Source organism: Tenrec ecaudatus, chromosome 13 (genome assembly GCF_050624435.1).
Source record: "Tenrec ecaudatus isolate mTenEca1 chromosome 13, mTenEca1.hap1, whole genome shotgun sequence".
NCBI classification, from domain to species: domain Eukaryota; kingdom Metazoa; phylum Chordata; class Mammalia; order Afrosoricida; family Tenrecidae; genus Tenrec; species Tenrec ecaudatus.
The window spans coordinates 100,840,560-100,849,540 of record NC_134542.1 but is presented as its reverse complement, the minus strand read 5'-3'; the positions used below and the strand labels follow the sequence as shown (position 1 = coordinate 100,849,540).

Here is an 8,981-nt window from a genome sequence, read left to right as displayed (position 1 = left end):
CCATGGTGTCTAAAGTTATGGGAAGGGGAATCCCGGGTTGCCTGCCTTGGGTAAAGTTCCTTGCTCATCCCAGGTCAAAGGCAAGTGCTGGAACCCATCACTGCAGACAGTCCTGTGCTGCAGGAAAATGCAGTTGACAAGGAGCCTGGGGGTCAGGAGATGCATGTGGTCATGGTATCCTGAGAATGAGGATGGGAGTGGTCTGGTGGCAGCCTGGGGTGCCCATGGCTTAGCCCTCAGGACCGGGTGATCTTGTTCGGAGGCATGAACCCTGTGTCCCCACGGGTCCTCAGGGCAAGCCTGCCATTGGGTTGGATGACCAGGTGGGTGATGCTGTCATTGTTGAGAGAGAGAGATTCTGAGCCAGCCCTCAGGTGGAAACTGCAGGGCTCTGCACACAATATAGTGGATGACGTTGGTGTAGCATATGAAGATTTCATAACTTCTACCTGCCTGGCATTCGCCCCGTGGATGTAGTTCCAGAATGCGGCCTCAATTCGGGCCCAGTCCTCATAATACTGCACAGCTTCTGGCTTCCAGTGAGTCACGGGTGGGTCGGGCTCACTGGGGGCGCCTTCCCTGAGCAGGTCTGTGCTGACTCTGCACACCCCTGGCAGGCGCTTGCGGATGATGGCTGTTGTTTCTGTAGCCCCAGTCATGGAGGAACGTACAATTTTGTCAAACTTCAACCCCAGGCTTGCTAGTCGGAGACCAGTTAGTTCAGCCTGTTCACCGCCCAATGGAGTGAGGATCCGTCCGGTCCTTCTCCAGGGAGCCATCCCCGTGGTGCTGGAAGTGCCTGATGAGGAAGATGTGCCTCATAGCCTTGACTTTGCAGTGGTCCAGCCTGGATGCCAGTTCTTCTTCTCCAGACTCCACATTCCTTTTCCGAATGTTGACAAGAGACACTTGTTCCCGCCTGTCCCAATTGGGGTCCCAGACACCGGGTGGGGGACACACGCCCACCACCCACCACCCACCCGAGCGGCTCGGGTGCCTGAGTCTCCACGTCTCCGCCTGAGTCTCTGCGTCTCCGCCTGCACGCGGCTTCCCTACTGCCACCGCCCAGAAGAGCACCATGGCCGAGCCCCCGGCCAGCCCGCAGGCCGCCAGTTGCAGTGCTTGCCGGTACGCCATCCATGTTTAATTTTTTAAGTTGTTTCTTTTAGGTCTCCTAGTTTAGGAAGCACCGGAGAAGTGGATGTGTATAGACAATAACTGATACAATCATTTATTGGCAATGGGTGAGGTAGGGGAGGGAGATTAGGGAGTGATCAGTAGCTGCAGGAGGAAGGAGGTCACATTAGAGTTGATTGTCATGATGTATATACAACTCTTTTTAGAAGTGACTTAACTATGGAAGTGTGTAATATGTGAATATTATATCAAAAAAATTACCCCTGGTTACCATGGGTGAAGGATGAAGAACTATTGCCCAGGTGACATTGAGTTCACTTTAATGGGGGTGAAGCAATTTGGAGAGGCAGATCAATAATAGTTGATAACACAAAGGTATAAGTGAATGGCACTGAATTACCCATGTAGACATTGAAGCAGAGGTTTGGTTGTGCATATTTTTGCCAAAATAAAAAAAATTACATGAATGACAATGAGGAGAAATGTTCTAAAAGTCATTAATGTAAAGCATGTACAATTCTTCTTGATATGGTTGAACAGCTAAATTGCATGGTATGTGAACAAGTGTCAATAAACCTTTTGTTTTTTAAAGAAAATGTTTACTTTCCCTTCTTTTTTTCGGCATAGATGAAGGACCTCAAGGATCTGCTCCATGCAGGTTTCAGATTTCAGACATTGAATATACCACTGTGCAGTCTGCAATTCAAATCTTCAACTTGGTCACCTTCTTGGGCAGGAGGGAAGTCAGATAGGTAGGAGCCCCGATGGTGCAGTGGTTAAGGAGCTTGGCTGCTAATGGAAAAGGCAGCAGTTTGAACCCATTGCCATTCTACTGAAACGATGCAGCAGCCTGCTTCTGTAATGATGACAGCTTTGTGAACCCAATAGGGCAGTCCTCCTTTGTCCTGTAGGGTGGCTATAAGTTGAAATCCACCACATAGCACAGGGTTTGATCAGGTCCAGGGGCACAAGGCAGGAAATAGTAGCCTATAATTGTATCTTTAGCCCCACTGCATATTTAGACAAGCCAGTGGGCTTTAGAGGGTGGTTATAATGGTTTGTTTGAAAGTCCGAAGATAATGCCAGGGGAAGGAAAGACAGCATAATTACAGCAATTTGGGTGAGTTGAAGGACTACCTCATTTCACTGTCTTTCAGGAAATAAACCTCTTCCCCATTGAAACAACCATTTACCGGTGAATTTTTGTTTCATGAAAATCCCTGAAATTATCCTTACTAAAAGCAGATAACAAGTGAAAAATATTTATTCAAGAAAATTGCCTACATAGTATTAAGAAAAGTGGCAATATTTGAGTCAGGAATAACCTTCCTCCTCATTCCTACTTTCTGCTTTGCATAATGGACGCTCTCTTCTGGGAAGCTATGGATAAGATGATGGAGCTCTCTATTCTTCCAACTTTCAGTTTAGAGTAAGCCGTTTATCCTGGGAGAAGTAAGGCACCAGAATCCTGCATCACCCTCCCCAGCTCCGTGTAGCAGGAGCTCTATTCCAGCAAGCACTGGTACTATAGGTCGAGGCAGCAGGTCAAGATCACAGGGACAAGTTAATATTGGCAATGGTTAAGTGATATGGTGAATAACATTAATGGGAAGACCATTGTAATGCCCAAGTGTTTTGTTTTATATATATATATATATATATATATATATATACAACTAACAATTAAGGAAATACATACTCAAATTTAAAAATACTGGGTCTCTTATTAAAGGGATAAATGGAAAAGACCTCGGACTACCATTTGGACTGGCATATCACTTTATGTACAGGTATGTTTTTAAGGGGAAGCAAGCCACTGTCTATGTCCCAGTTCCAGTGGCATGGCACATGTGTCCTGTCAATAAGGTGAGACATACTATTAATAACAGAGCTTTGCACCTGTCCTCCAGAACTCTGACTTTATTTTGGATGAGCCACACCAAACGCACTGCCATCGACTCAGTGCTGACTCATAGTGACCCCCTGTGGGTTTCTAAGACTGTAACAGTTTCCGGGAGTAGAAAGCCCGGGCTTTGTCCTGCAGAACTGCTGCTGGTTTCAAAATGCCAACTCTGTGAATTGCAGCCCAATTCATAACCACTAAGAGTGTGTGATTTCATGTCCGTGCTTGTTGCTTTCAAAGATAAGTAATTAAGAGGAGTCCAGTAGCTACATGTATTCTGGTCTTCAATATGGCTTATGATTTAATGTAAACAAAACAAAATTCCTCATAAATGGATCAATAAGCAACATTAGGATAAGCAGAAAAGTTTGAAGTGTTCAATAATTTCATGTTGTTTGGTTCCCCAATATATATGTATGTATAATGGCTTGACAATTCTACAGAGCAGTTCTACCCTGTCTTATAGGGTTGCCATGAGTCAACATTCACTTCATGGTAGTAGGTTTTAACAGCTGGAAAATAGGAGAAGACCTGTTAGGAGGTCAATGAAGAATTCAGAGAAAGAGAATAGAAAGAAAAAGGAACAGAATTTATAAGAAATGTGAGATACCATAAAGTGCACTAAAGTATGCATAATGGCAGACATGAGATAAGAAAAAAAGCAAGAGGAAAATATGAAAACAAATTAAAAATATGACGACTGAAAACCTCTGAAATTTGAAAAATCCATTCATTTATCCGTCTAATAAACTCCAAGTATGATAAATGTAAGAGATAACATGTAAATATAAAATCTTAAAAGCAGGAAGAGTAAAAGCACTCAGCACATACAAGAAATTCCTATATGATTAACAGCTGGCATCTCATCATAATTATGTGGGTTGTTTTCCATGGAAAAGATGTGCATCAATATTTTCTTTTTTTCAATCATTTTATTGGGGGCTCATACATCTCTTATCACAATCTATACATACATAAATTATGTAAAGCACATTCGTATGTTCGTTGCCCTCATCGTTCTCAAAACATTTGCTCTTCACTTAAGCCCCTGGCATCAGCTCCTCATTTCCCCCCCTCCCTCCCTCCCGCCTTCCCCTTCCTCATGAACTCTTAATAATTTTAAATTATTATTTTGTCATATCTTACATTGTCCAACCTCTATCTTCACCCACTTTTCTGTTGTCTGTCTTCCAGGGAGGAGGTTATATGTAGATCCCTGTAATCTGTTCCCCCTTTCTACCCCACCCTCCCTCCACCCTCCTGGTATCACTACCCTCACCACTGGTCCTGAGCAGTCCTCTGTCTTAAATTCCCTGTGTCTTCCAGCTCCTATTTGTACCGGAGTACATACTCTGGTCTAGCCAGATTTGTAACATAGAAATGGGATCATGATAGTGGGCGGGGGGTCGGGGGGGTCGGGTGGAGGAAGCATTTAGAAACTAGAGGAAAGTTGTATATTTCATCATTGCTGTCCTGCACCCTGACTGGCTCATCTCATCCCAGTTACCCTTTAGTAAGGGGATGTCCAGTTGCCTACAGATGGGCTTTCAGTCCCCATTCCGCATTCCCCCTCATTCACAATGATATGATTGTTTCTTCTTTGATGCCTGATACCTAATCCCTTTGATACCTCGTGATAAATATTTTCCATAAAAATTATTTGTTTTAACGCATAAAAAATTTCAATTTTCAGGTATACATTTAGCTGATAGGAAAGAACAATGGCTTGATAATAATATCTAATAAAGATGTACTCATAATGGTATATACACCACAGACCTTGACTTCCAAGAACTTTCATTCTTGAATTGAAGTAGAAATAGGATATGGCAGAAAGATATTTTAATGTAAGATAGAATATACAAAGTGTTAAATTTTTTAAACTGTTAAAGAGAAAAGCATATTATTCTTCTTTGGCCTGAACTTACAAACAAAAATTCTTCCCGTACTTCTCAACGTTTTACTAAGAAAAAAGAAACATAATTAAAAGTCCTAAATTGTGTATGAAAATTTAATTGGAAGAGATTCCTTCAGTAAATGATAACTGTCAGCAAAATGTTGAGAGAAGAGTCTCAGCTTGGTGATGAATCCAGGGATTGCGATGCAATAGACGGTTATGAGGTGGGTGGGTAACTGCAGTGTCTGCAGTTCAAAACCCCCAGCAGATCAGGAGGAGACACATGAGGCATTTTATTCCCATGAAGAAATACAATCTCAGAAACCCACAGGGGGGAGTTCTACTCTGCCCTGTAGGCTCAGTATGAATTGGAATTGACTCATTGGCAGTAAGTGAATGAAACCCAGATAAGCCAGGAGAGCCTCCCCATATTAAAAAACCTCAGCTAGATCTGCAAAATCAATTTAGCCATATAAGATGACATTTTCATAACCTTCAGGTGATTAGGATGTAAACATATTTAGCAGCTCATTAGTCTATCTACCACAGTGAATATGAAGTCTAATAAATGAGTTAAAGGTAGAATAAGAAATTATGGAAAACATGATTAACAAATTCAAGGAAAGAAAATTGCTGCTGTTATTGGGTTCCATTAGATCATCCTTCATGCAGAGCAACTATCTTAAGCTGTCTTATCCACGCTATAGGAGTAAAACCAGTGATATATATATAAAACCAGTGATATATATATAAAACCAGTTATGTATATCACATCACAATCCCTGGATTCATTACCAAGCTGGGACTCTTCTCTCAACATTTTGCTGACAGTTATCATTTACTGAAGGAATATCTTCCAATTAAATTTTCATACACAATTTAGGACTTTTAATTATACACACACACACACACACACATATAAAATCTGCCCAAGACTATCCTGGATATGTACATCTCAGAAACTTACAAGAGCCATTGATTCAGTGGCTCTCCCCACACACATAGCAGCCCTGTGCACAACAGAAGGAAACACTGCCTGGTTCTGTGCCGTCCTCAATTGTTCCTATGTTTGAGCCCAGTGCTGCACCCACAGTGTCAATCCATCTTGTTGAGGGTCTAACTATTATTTTGGTGTGTCAACCCTCTAAGCAGGGTACTTCTTCCAAGACAACTTCTTGGTTCTTTTGGCAGTCCACGATACTTTCAATATTCTTTGCCAGCACCATAATTCAAATGCATTGATTGTAATTCTGTCTCCCTCATTCCATGTCTGACTTTCACAAACATATTAAGCAATTTAAAATAACATGGCTACCTTCATACTAAATGTAGCAGATGGGCAATGGGCCTCCACTCAAGTACTCCCTCAATGCAAGAAAACCTTGTTCTATAACAATGGCATTCCATGATTGTAGGAGGCCGTTGACTGGTCCAGGTGTTTCTTGATGGGTGACTAATTAGTCCCCTGTGCTCTGTTGACCTTGCAGCTAAATGCATTGGGAGAGAACTCAGTCCTTTATGACCTCCTTGAGATTCTTTTGAACCTTGCATGTCCTTGTGCTTGCCTTAGAATGTAGTGTTTTTATTGTTCAAGTGTCTATATAGTGTGCCTGGTTAAGTAAGTAATGTTTGCATAGATAGGAGGTTCAGAATGTTTTTAGAGGAATTGCCTTAATGTTTGTTTTATAATTATTCCCTTATATGAAGAGTATTAAAACCAAGCTTTGAATCTACTCGGTGCTTCAGTCCATCAGACTGTTGTCCTCCAAATCCCATACTTTGCACAAGTCTCTTTCTTTTCCTTTCATCCACATGCCTCATTTCAGATGCAGCTTGATGTGGGATAGCTGGTCTCTCAGCCGCACATGATGCTTACCTTCCTGATATGATTGCTGAAGACAAATGGGTGCATAAGCAAATGTGGTGAAGAAAGCTGATGGTCCCAAGCTATTAAAAGAGATAGCCTCTGGGGTATTAAAGGCTTGAAGATAAACAAGTGGCCAAGTAGCTGAAAAGCAACAAAGCTCCCATGGAAGAAGCACACCAGCCTGTGATCATGAGGTGTCGAAGGGATCAGGTATCAGGCATCAAAGAACAAAAAAAATCATATCATTGTGAATGAGGAGGAGAGCAGAGTGGGGACCTAAAGCCTATCGTAGGCAACTGGACATCCCTTTATGGAAGGGCCACAGGGAGGAGACGAGCCTGTCAGGTTGAAACATACAACTTTCTTCTACTTCTTAAATGCTTCCTCACCCCAGCTATCATAATCCCAATTCTACTTTACAAATCCGGCAAGACCAGAGGATGTACACTGGTACAGATAGGAACTGGAAACACAGGGAATCCAGGGCAGATGATCCCTTCAGGACCAGTGGTGAGAGTGGCCATACCAGGAGGGTGGAGGGAAGGTGGGGTAGAAAGAGGGAACTGATTCCAAGGATCTACATATAACCTGCCTGGGGGATGGACAACAGAAAAGTGGGTGAAGGGAGATGTCAAACAATGTGAGACTTTATAAAATAATAAGTTATAAATTATCAAGGGTTCATGAGCGAGGGGGGTGAGGAAGGAGGGGGAAATGAGGAGCTAATACCCAGGGCTCAAGTAGAAAGCCAATGATGAAAATGAGAAGGATGAGGGGAGCAAATGTACGAATGTGCCTGACACATGGATGTATTGAGGATTGTGATAAGAGTTGTATGAACCCCCAATAAAATGATTTTAAAGGAAAAAGAAAAAATACTTTGGTGGGAGAAAGGAGGAACCCATCACAAGGCTAGATATATAGCCCACCCCACCTCCTCTAGGGGACAAATAACAGATATGTGGGTGAAGGGAGACAATGGGCAGTACAAGACATGAAATAACAACAATGATATATAATTGATCGAGGATTCACAAGGGTGGAGGGGAAGCGGAGGGGGTGTAGAAGAGCTGATACCAAGGACTCAAGTAGAAAGAAAATACTTTGGAAATGTTGTAACATAGGTACAAGTGTGCTTAATACAATTGAATGATGGATTTTCATAAGATTTGTAAGAGCCCCCAATAAAGTAATTAATAATTTAAAAAGTAAAATAACATGGCTTAAGTAAGGTGCATCTTAATCCTCAAAGTAGCATCTCTTCTTTTTGACACTTTTAAGAGGTCTTGTGCAGCAGATTTACCCAATGCAATTTGTCTTTTGATTTCTTGACTGCTGCTTCTATGAGTATTGATTGTAGGTCCAAGCAAGATGAAATTCTTGACCAATTTAATCTTTCCTCCATTTATTGCTTCCTGGATCAAGTCCAGGGGACAAAGCATCCCAGCAATGCTGACACAAAGCATCTAGCAAGTCCAGAGGACAAAGTATCTAACAATGGGCCAAATATCAACAGGGCCAAAGAGCAGAGCCCAGATCAAAGTAAGGATGATCCTTCCTCCCCTCTTCAGAACAGCGAATTAGCGAAGCTTCAGAATATAGAGAGAACAATTTTTAAAGAAAAAAAATAAATCTATCAAATAATGATTGAATATGAGACACAATATGACAGAAAGAATCAAGGATCAAGATTTCTAGAGATATGAGAATTTAACAGAAGACCACAAAGTAGACACAGAAAAAATTATTTTTATGTAGCATAACAGCCCTATGTCACTCGAGTTAAATATTTATTTGAGTAAATACTTTACAATGAAGAAGTTGTCATATCAAATGTGTACATGCATTTTTAAAATGCACATTTAGACAGAATGTTACAAAATTCAACACAGTAGTGCAATGATTTCTAGGGAGAAGCAGGAATAAGACTTATTTTATGTTAAGATTTTGATGATATATTGATGAAAAATTTAAATACCTAAAAAGTACCTGAAAGACATAAAAAGTAAGCACCTAGAATTATAAGGAAAAAATTATTTCAATTATATAACTCAACTTGTATTGTTAATATGTGTATCCAAAAGGTTGTCATTGAAAAGAACGAATGAGTTTTATCTCACATCTATTTTTCTAAGGGAGTAAATGAAGCTGGGCTTTGCTAGTCAGTAGCACCACAG

General features: G+C 41.3%; 1 pseudogene; it reads right to left on the bottom strand.

The window, feature by feature from the left end:
- Window positions 1-236: 236 nt before the first annotated feature.
- LOC142424651 (serine/threonine-protein phosphatase PGAM5, mitochondrial pseudogene) lies at window positions 237-1,137 on the bottom strand (annotated as a pseudogene).
- Window positions 1,138-8,981: the final 7,844 nt, after the last annotated feature.